At 41.7% G+C, this 8,184-nt stretch overlaps 1 protein-coding gene across 1 annotated transcript in view; it reads left to right on the top strand.

Annotated features, from left to right (window-relative positions):
• RPS6KC1 (ribosomal protein S6 kinase C1) overlaps positions 1-8,184 on the top strand; it is a 122,124-nt gene that overhangs the window by 8,758 nt on the left and 105,182 nt on the right. Inside the window, exon 2 of the mRNA XM_014522320.2 lies at positions 29-149. The gene's annotated coding sequence lies outside the window, so the exon portion shown is untranslated. The remainder of the gene's footprint in view (positions 1-28; positions 150-8,184) is intronic.

Raw genomic sequence — 8,184 nt, 5'->3', positions numbered from 1 at the left:
TCCTGCTTTTTTTCCCTCTCTGCTTCAGATAGTCGTTTGGAAGAGATACAGTGACTTTAAGAAACTGCACAAAGATCTCTGGCAAATTCATAAAAATTTATACAGACATACAGAATTGTTTCCACCTTTTGCCAAAGCAATAGTTTTTGGTAAGCTTACTTTTTTTTTGGTTTGCTAAAATTGTTTGATAATAGTTACTTTGATAATAAACACATCTCAATGCAGAGTTCCAGGACATACTTTTATTTCCACTGCACTGAAAATATGCTTTGCTTTTAATAGTCAACATTTTGGCCTGACATGAAGATACCAACGATTGTAAGCATGGCTGGGTCATAGTTTGTTGGATAAAAAATAATTATTGATTTGCATGGAGCTTTGCAAGCAGGAAAACACAAGGTCCCTGCCCTCAGCAGGTTCCAATCTATAATGTTAGCCATGTGAGTAATGCTTGCTTGCTGCCAGTAACAAAACAAAATAGTTACATATTGTTATATGGACAGTAAAAGTTATTGTAATGTGTAGTGATCCTTTAAAGTAATTATCATATGTTTGTCATGGGAACTCTGTCCTAGGAAATATTCCACATTTGAAGTTAATTTCCAGCTTTATTTAGTAATGTTTTTGACATTGTAATAGTGAATTAGAGCATCAAAACAACTACTTATTGCATCAGAGGATTATAACATCAGGTGAGGAATACATGGGAAGAACTAATCTTAACAAAGATCTTAATATAAACATCCTTCAAAATACAAATAAAGGAAGAAAAAGTTTCAGAAAATATGATACAAGATCTTACTTGGGAACTGTTTCTTCAAGGAAATGTACATTTATAATATTTTCTCTTCCCTGTAAGAAGTATTTGATTGAGAATTAGCATTTAATATAGTTGATTGTGTGTTTAAAGTAAAATGTAGTGAACTTTTAATGAAGTGGAACAACTGCAGATATTCAGAGCTGTTACACTTGGTCAGAGGTAGGAAAAAAGCTGAATAAAAAGGAATCGCTTATAAAGTTAACATTAAGGAATATTGTAGACTGAGGTGCTCCATTTTAAAGGTGTAATAGATGTCTTTTTCACTGTAAAGTTACTTATGTTTTTGGTATGTTAATCTTACTGTAACTTTTCATAGAGAATTCTAAAACACAAAGTTTATGTCATCTGAATAAGTGCATACAGCTCTAAACATCAGGAGGAGAATAGACTTCATTTTTATATTCTTATATACATGAGTAAGAATAAGCCCCTTCCCTATGCATATTATGTATTACATAATTATTACAGTCTGCTTATAGTAGGAGCTTCTCTACCTCTCTGTTAGACATTCCTGTTTTAGTGCTTTATTTCACAAGAATCAGTGACAAGATAGTGGATTTCTTACACTTTTGCCTGAAAAGTTAAAGCTTCTGTTCTGATCTGTTTTTTTAATTGTATAACCATTATTTCAACAAGTTTGTAATCAACAGACTGAAGTAGGCCTCTCTCTCTTTTTTTCTTCCATTAATTCTCTTTATAAAAGAGGTTTTACATGTGGCATCTAGGAATGGTTGAAGCTACCATTGGCATGAAGGCAGGCCATTGTCAGTACTAGATCATTTGCTTATCCCTGTTTTGAGCATGAAAACATGTATGTACATGTATGTGATTATATAATGACAGTTTATAAAATTTTGTTTTTTTTAAATTTAAGCATAGTTAAATAGAGCAAACATTTCTGCCACGTTTCATCTGTTAAATTCCAACACTGTGCTCTTAGCTGAAAATCCAAACCTAAGGTAAGAAGTCCCAAACCATTTAAGTTCCTGTTCAAAAGCAACTCAGGATACGTCTGTGCTGCAGTCAGAGGTGTGATTGTGGACACACTTGAACTGTTTTGGCTACTGACAGCAGTAAAACTGCACAGCATAGGCTTCAACTGCTGAGTAAATAACTAAGATCCTGAACTGGGTTTCTTTAGCACTTGTCTGCATAGTTGCTGTGTAGACAGAACCTAAGTCAGTGGGAATTAGGATGCATCTGTGTTGCATGTGCAGAAGTAAATTAGCCAGCACAGCCTTCTTTATTGGTTCATTTGAAATTGGCTCTGGTATCTCTTCACTATGCTGCAGTTGCTTCTGTGACTGTATCATAGCTATACCTTTGAGCACCTAAGGAGCTTTTGAAAATGCTGTCTGTCTGCTTAAAAGGAAACCTTTTTTAACTAAAGAAATGCTGTTAGTATAAAAACATGTATTCCTTAGATGGGCTTTTATATGCTTAACTAGCCTGGAATGGACATTAAGGAACCATAATCTGTATGCTACCCTATAATTAGCATATTCATCAGTTTGGAACTGTGTAAAGTTGGATCTTACATTATTTACATATTCATTGAGGTATTGCTTTGGGAGACTAATTGGAGACTAAAAAGCACTTTAAGGCTGTGATTGTTATAATAGTTTTGGGATAGCTTTTTTGGTGGCCTCTCTACTTGTGTGAGTCAGATTCTGTCAGTGTCAGTAGAGAAGGAACCCAGTGACTCCTGACTTGAGTCCCATTCCTGATCAGTCTTTCAGGGCAGAGCTACCGTGCACCTCAGTTGTGTCTTTTCAGAATACACTGCACATTTTTTTTCTATTCTCTACTTGCTGCTGCAAAGGGAAAACCTACACTTCAAAGTCAAGCATGTAAATATTGGGCGATGCCAAAATATTTGGCCTTAATGCAGTTCTGTTGTGGAAGGCATTATGATCTAGTCTTTAGTTGCATGGTTGTATACTTTTGTTTTTGCCTCTGCTGCATTTTGAGAATGGTTTAGCTGAAAATTTACAAACAAAACTGTTCTTAAGGTAGATACCCGGCACAGAAAAGTGCATGCTTTAACCATTCCGGATAAAAAGTTTTATAAGCAACTGAAAAAAAGGACTTTTCACACAAAGGGTTAAATGACTTTGACTTGAAACAATGGTGTCTGCAACTTGATCTTTGACACTAAACCAGGATGGCATTTAATTTTAACTGGCCATGAGAGATGCAGAACCTGTAATAGATTACCAAGAAAATTGATCTGACATGTAGATTTTATGGATATCTGTGTAAAATCTTGTAAAATGCAGAGATTTGGGTTTCTCATCCAAAATCCAGCTAAGGGCCTTGTTGCACATTAATTTTAGGATTGTCCCTGGATTGTCCACACATTAACACCTGAAACTAGTTTTAAACACACTTTAGGTTGTTTAAAGTTACACCACTCCAGGGCCTGTTTATCTCTGATCTGTATTACCCAGCTTGTGGTCTATTAATGCCTGGCCACTTCCCACAGATGAGCTGCCCAAGTTGCAGTCCTTCAGCATCCCAGGATGCGGTATCTCCTTCCCTGCCCTCCTGTTCTGTGTAGGCAGACTTTCTACCCCATGAACTCTGCTGCTCAGAAGGTGGTTTTGACACCAAGCCAACTCCCCCTCCTGCTCTTGGGGGTGTGACCTTCCTACCCTCCAGTGTGCAACCTTGTGTAAACAGCCCGCAGAATAGGTGCTAGCTAGGCAGATTGCAGGGTCTGGATAGATTTAGGAGTGGGGTCTAGGGCAGGGTGGAGGGGTGGGGTGGGGTGGTGAATAGGGGGCCAGATTGGGTCCCCATGATTTGGGGCTTCCTTCCTGGGGCAGGGGCAGTAGCTCCCTGAAAAGCACCTTTCCTCACTTCTCGCACCTCCCAGCCATCCCAGGCACCATAAACACCACCCCCCCCATCCCATTTTATTAAACCATGAGACCTTCTTTATTTACTTCCTCTTCATTTATTTTTAATTTTTTTTTGTTTTACTTTTTTTTATTTTATCCTGCAGTAGCTGACTTCCTTCATTTCCTCACCGTTTCCTCACTCCCATTTCTTTTTCACCTCCCAGCCCGATCGCATTAACTCTCTGCCTCCCAACTTCAAGTTCCCATCTCCCCCCCAGCTCTCCCCCGCCTCCCCACCTAGAGCAGGGATAGAAGCCTGTCCTGTCACACTAGTCCTCTCATGGCAACTCACAGCTGTAGCTTCTAGTCTGGCCCCTGCTCACCAGTCCTCTAGTGGCAAGTCATGGCTGTGTAGGTGGGGGGACAGTCAGAGAAGTTTTTTAGCTTTAAGGTCTGACTACTCCAAACTTGAGCTAGCACTAACCCTGATCAACATCTGAGCAGCTCAACGTGCAGTGTATATAACAAGGCCTTTAGTTGCATCTAGCTTAATTTTATTTTGCTTATCTGTGAAATTGGAGTTAGAGCACGTTAGTGCCATGTCAGTACTTGCATGCTGCACAGTTAAGTGAAAAATATTTTTTGTTTAATCTTGAGTTGACTTCATATCAGACTTGCAGAGCAGAGTGATGATGGGTGGACAAGACATTTATAAAACTTATATTTGCTGTCTGAGATCAAAATGGAAACCAAAGGTATGGTGGCTCTTAAGGGGTAGGGAGGAGAAGAAAAGCAGTCTAGTGGTAATTCTCAACCAGGCTGCTGTGGCACTCTGGGATCCTTGAGATCCTGTCAAGGGTGCCATGGGATGCCATGCAGTGTAACTTAGCATTGTTAGGTCTGCAGACATGATTCACAAGATAAACCAAGAGTTTTCACATAGGAATCTGTAGTGTTAAATACATTCTGGGTTGCTGTGGTCTTCCTGAGTTCTTTGCAACAGAAGAATTGCTCTGTTGTTTTAACGTTATAAATAAAAGAGTAAAAACAAGGAGTTGGCATTTTCCAAAGATGCCTTGAGTCTAAAAAGATTGAAAACCCATGGCATTAGACTGTAAGATACCTGAAAATGAAACTCAGTTGACATGAGTGCTCTGGATTCGCTAGCTTCTTCAAAACAAGTAATTCATGGAAATCTGGGTCTGTGGCTAGCCATTCTTTCATGAAACCCTGTGAGTAAGAGCAGAATTGTGGGTGAACTGTATTCTGAAAGACCTCCTTATCCTATTGTTCTGTACAAACAAAAGTGATACAGTATAGCTTAGAAGGGGAGGGAATCCACAAAAATATTCAATGTAGTTATTTTTTGCTGCTTGCATAAAATGCCTTCTGAAAAAGATACTACATTTCAGTGAGAGAGGAGCAAGAGAACAGCATGGGAAAGGAGGAGGTAATGTAAATCTGAAAAACAAAAAGAAATGAAAATAGCTGATGCTGTCTTTTTGTTCCCATTCAGGCATTTCTTAAAATTATCATAGGCCTTTATCTTCAGAAGGTCAGCTTCGGTTGCTTTTTTAGTAGGGGACAAAGTTTTAAAAAAGTTAGTAGATTTTAAAGTCTTTCAAATGTTTGATAGGCATTTGATTTTAATTAGACGACTCATTTTTGTGCTGCAAGCTCAACTCTGTTCATTGGTGAAGTAAGTCCTTTAGTTATCACTTTACCGTAGCAATTTGCAGTGATCTTTTTGGTGATCATGGCAATCTGACCATTTTGAAGCAGTTACTTGTTAGCATTGCCATATGTTGCTGACTTGTAAAAAATATATATCAAGAACTTCACCGTATCACTTTACAGAGAATGGCAGATGTTATAGCTTACAAATGACAATTATCAGTTGTTCTAGATCAGTAGTGCTCAACCTTTCTGGCTGGCTAGGTAGATGAGCAGTGTCCGATCCCTCCATGGGCTGGATCTGGCAGGGCTCCACCCAGCCATGCAGAGTGGGGACAGCAAGTGTGGTGAAAGGGGGATTGGGCCAGTCTCAGCCTGGCCCCACAGTATGGAGGGGCCATGATCTGGACCTGATCTGGCTGGGTGGAGGGAAGGGGGCATGTCCCGGCCCTTAATGAGCTGTGTGGGAGGAGGGGGTGTGGCACAGCTCTGCAGTGGGGAAAGGAGCATGGCATGGCCCCAACCATGCTGCCCAGAGGGAAGGGGTCATGGCTTGGCTTCATTTGGGGTGTTCAGGGCAATGGTCCTAGCCCAGCTGTTATCTGCTCTGTGGGTCTTATGATATTGGTAGTAGGGAGGGGTGGCAATACTGCCACTGCTCCCCTACTGCCAAATTTCTTAACCTGTGGGGAGGCCTGTGGGCCAGATTCCGAGGCTCCACAGGCTGCATTTGGCCCGTGGGCTGGGGATTGAGCACCCCCATTCTAGATTATTTTATTTCCATGCACAGAAAGTATTAACTTGTACACATTCCCAAGTACTTTAGTGTTAATGACGCTAAGACATTGAAAACTGTCTGGAAATGGAAGAGCTGTGACGCACATCTGCCTTTAGAATGACAGAAGTTGAGAAGTCTACAGAATTGGATTGTTTGTATTTCATGTAGTGTACTTATTTTCTGGGCTGTTACAGTAGAGTTGCTTTCATCGCAGGATGGAACCTCTTGGAAAAAGTTCATTTTGATTTCCTGTACTTCACCTGAACCTTTTCCACCCTCCTCACAGAAAAACATATTGGCATGAAATATGGGAATTTCAAGTGATGATAACAGTGCCAGCTGTTTAAACTTCTTTGAATTGTTATGTGGTTTATTGTTATCTTCTTGTTACCATAATCTTAGTTGGATTATTGGATCTGTTTCTAGGAAATGACCATGCTCAGTCCCTACTGTACTGTAAGAATAGCTTTGCTGTAATTTCTCTTTTGGCTCAGTCACATAGTTTCATAGTTTCATAGTTTTAGGGTCGGAAGGGACCTAATAGATCTTCTAGCCCGACCCCCCGCCAGGGCAGGAGAACAACAAAAAACCCTAAAAACAAAAAAAACCAAAAACGGGACTCAAATGAGTCCAGCCAGGTAGGCATCCAGCCTCTTCTTAAAGACCCCACATGCCTAACAGCTTAACATAAATGAACCAATATATAAAATACATCATGTACCTTTCCTACTTACTTTCTACCTCATGAAGAAAAGAGGCATCTTGCTGTTTCTCAAAACCTAAATATTGTTAGCAATGGTTCTGTCAGGGAAATGGTTCAGGTTTGGATTAGATTAAAACTAAATTATGAGACTGGATTAAGGATAGTTTTATTTGATTAGGACAAAATAGTATAAGGTGTTTTCTAGAGGTGCGCTGATACATCAGTCCGATGTTGGATCTGCACCAGTATAAAGAAAATTGATCTTATTGTAAATCAGCCTGATGTGGCTGATAATTTGGCTGATAAATGCCTGTGTGTGCAGCCGCAACACAGCATGTAGGCAGTGAGGAGCACAGCCCAGCAGCATAGAGAGGAGCATAGCCCGGCAGGGGCTGGGGCAAGTGAAGCCCACCTGGGGCGGGGCGAGCATGGGACAGAGCTGTGGCTCATTTGGGGGGTGTGGGGAGGTGTGTGTGGGAGGGTGGTTTGCACTGCTGCACACTGCTGGTCCAGCGCTCACCCACTCATCCAGGAGGGCATGGTTGGGGTGGGCGTGTGCCCCTGGATCTGTATGGGGTGGGACGGGCTGGGGCTGGGCTTGTGTGGGGCTCTTCCTGGCCTGCCCTGTGCAAATCTGGGGGCACACACCCCCTCCATACACTCCCAGATGAGCGATGGGAGCAGTGGTGGGAGTTGGTGGATGAGCGCTAGACCAGCAGCTCCTGGACCGGTGGCACATAGTGGCAGGAGCCACCCCCCTTCGTCCCCCCATGCCCCCCGGACAAGCTGTGGCTCTGTCCCCCGTCTGCCCTGCCCTGGCTGGGAAGTGCTTGCCCCTGTCCCTGCACCAGCCCCAGCCCCACTCCCACTCCTTCCTCACCATGGGGGCCTTGTTCTTTTAACCATATAGTGGTTAACAGTAATAACCTTGTTTTGGAAGCGTGGTGTTTATCTAGTACCATGGAAGTGAGAGGACTTGACAGACTGCAGAGTAAGGTATGGTCACAGCACTGCCACCTGTGCACCCTGTCTGGAATTTTAACTTGGACAAGAGACGTAGAGAGAAGATAACTTTGATTTAACATGAAAAAGGCCTCACTGAAAAGAATTGTTTGAAGAACAGATAGGCACCTAACCATCTCGAAAAGCTGGTAGAAGCTTGGGAGATTGATCTGTATATAGAAGCAGGACCAGACTGACTTGAGTATGAAAATGAGATGGTGTGAGACAGGAGTGCAAGTCATGAGAGGCATCACTTTAATCAATTTACATGATGGCTATCAATGTAAACACAGCTCGATACTTTGCCAGTGCCTGAGTTTTAGTCCTAAAGAGATGGTATGAGTTAATGAGCTAAAAAGACAGT

The sequence above is a fragment of the Alligator sinensis genome, unplaced genomic scaffold (assembly GCF_000455745.1).
Source record: "Alligator sinensis unplaced genomic scaffold, ASM45574v1 scaffold1277_1, whole genome shotgun sequence".
Classification (NCBI taxonomy): Eukaryota; Metazoa; Chordata; order Crocodylia; family Alligatoridae; genus Alligator; species Alligator sinensis.
Note: the sequence above shows the minus strand (reverse complement) of the source record. Positions and strands in the feature narration are given on the sequence as shown.